This window comes from Carlito syrichta, unplaced genomic scaffold (genome assembly GCF_000164805.1).
Source record: "Carlito syrichta isolate Samal-C Ts95f unplaced genomic scaffold, Tarsius_syrichta-2.0.1 Scaffold308969, whole genome shotgun sequence".
Classification (NCBI taxonomy): domain Eukaryota; kingdom Metazoa; phylum Chordata; class Mammalia; order Primates; family Tarsiidae; genus Carlito; species Carlito syrichta.
Window position 1 is genome coordinate 38,240 of NW_007253065.1, and position 2,382 is coordinate 40,621.

At 44.2% G+C, this 2,382-nt stretch overlaps 1 pseudogene; it reads left to right on the forward strand.

Moving 5' to 3' along the window:
* The first annotated feature begins 409 nt into the window (after positions 1-409).
* LOC103268905 lies at positions 410-812 on the forward strand (annotated as a pseudogene).
* Positions 813-2,382: the final 1,570 nt, after the last annotated feature.

The following is a 2,382-nucleotide window of genomic DNA, read 5'->3' on the forward strand; positions in this document are numbered from 1 at the left end:
TCAAAAGAGGACTGGATTAAAAAAATGTGGTACATATACACAATGGAATACTACACAGCCATAAAAAAGAACAATATCATGAATTCTGCAGCAACCTGGATGGAACTAGAGTCTATAATACTGAGTGACCTCTCACAGAAACAAAGATCTGAGTATCACATGTTCTCTCTCATATAGTGGACCTTGAACATCCAATGTAATACTATAAGAAAATGACTGACATGGTGGGAAACTATGGGGGGGAGGGGAAGGGAGATGAGATTAACAGTAGTAAATATCTGTCTGGGCACGGGGAGACCTCTTATCAACAAGGGTGCCTGAACGAAGCGTACTTGTATACCCAACCCTTAACTGTATCCCACAATATCATAATAAAAAATATTGATTGACAACGCCCCTGTCTCCAACCATGCACCACACTTCCCAGGCCTTCTTCACTCCGGCCAGCACTGGCGCCCCCCCCAAACTATGAGATACTCAAGGAAGAGCGAGAGGTGGCCATGCTGGGGACACCCCATGGCTCTGCTCCCACGTTGTCCGTCGTGATCCACATCCACAGCGACACCTCCGTGCCCAACCACGTCGTCTGGTCCCTGTTCAACACGCTCTTCCTGTACATCTGCTGTCTGGGCGTCATCCCCTTCACCTACTCCGTGAAGTCTAGGGACAGGAAGATGGGGGGCGACGTGACCGGGGCCCAGGCCTACGCCTCCACCGCCAAGTGCCTGAGCATCTGGACCCTGATCCTCGGCATCCTTGGGACCATTGGTGTCATCCTTGTTCCAGTCTTGATCTTCGTAGTGTTTCAGTAGACTGAGGCAACGTGGAGTTCATCATCTACCATGGTGAGGCCCATGTGCCCGACCTTTCATTCTCTTCCCCCTGCCTCGGCACCTTTATACAACAGTTTGTATTCACACACTTTTCTACAGTGGCGGTCAATACAGTGCATGTGTCACAAAAAAATATATATTGATTATTTAAAAAATGTGGTACATATACACAATGGAATATTACACAGCCATAAAGAAGAACAAAATCATGAACTTTGCAGCAACCTAGATGGAATTAGAGTCTATAATACTGAGTGATCTTTCACAGGAACAAATAACTGAGTACCATATGTTCTCACTCATAAGTAGACCTTGAACAACTATCGCAATACTATACTCGTCTCTACAAAATAGTGGGAAACTATGGGGGGGTGGGTGGAGATGGGTGGTGGGATTGGCAGCAGTGGAAATCTGCCTAGGGAAGTGGGGCACACCTCATCCACAAGGGTACCTGCATAATGAATATTTATATACCTAACCCTGAATTGTACCCCACAATTTTAAAATAAAAAAGTTAAAAGTTAAAAAAAGAAAAAGTATATATATATATATATATATATATGTATGTGTGTATCTATATCTATCTATCTCTCTCTCTCTATATATATATAGCATGTGTGTGTGTGTGTGTGTGTGTGTGTGTGTGTTGGAGTCTCACTCCGTCACCCAGGCTGGAGTGCAGTGGCACACTCATGGCCACCTCAGTATCAACCTGCTGGGCTCCAGCGATCCTCTTGTCTCAGTGTTCCAAGTAGTTGGAACTACAGGCACACACTACCATGCCTGGCTAATTTTTGTTTTATTGTAGAGACGAGATCTTACCAAGTTGCCCAGGCTCAGACAATCCACTCACCTCAGTCTCCCAAAGTGCTGGGATTACAGGTTGAGCCACCAAGCCTAGTCTTTTTTTTTTCTTTTTTCTTTTTTGAGTTGGAGTCTCTCTCTGTCACCCAGGCTGGAGTATAGTGGCTACTCATGGCCACTGCAGCCTCGACCTGCTGGGCTCAAGCAATCCTTCTGCCTCGGCCTTCCAGCTATAACTCCAGGCGCATGCCACCTTACCTGGCTAATATTTTTATTTATTGTAGAGACGAGGTCTCGCCAATTGCCTAGGCTGGTCTCAAACTCCTGGGCTCAGGCAATCCTCTTACCTCTGCTTCCCAAAGTTCTGGGATTACAGGTGTGAGCCACCATGTCCGGATGATAAAGTATAATTTTAAAAAGAAAACTTTAGTGCATTTTTTTAGGAATGCCAGAAAACATATATTTTTAAAATACTTGTTCAGATATTCTTTAATTTCTTTTTTTTTTTCTTTTTTTTTTTTGATTTTTTTCCCATTAATTTTTTTCATCAGTATTTTGTAATTTTCAATATACAGAACTGGACATGTTTTGTAAATTTATATATAAGTGGCCGGGTTCGGTGGCTCAGCCTGTAATCCCAGCACTTTGAGAGGCCAAGGCGAATGGATTGCCTGAGCCCGTGGGCTCGAGACCAGCCCGGGCAACTTGGTGAGACCTCGTCTCTACAATAAATCAAAAATTAGCC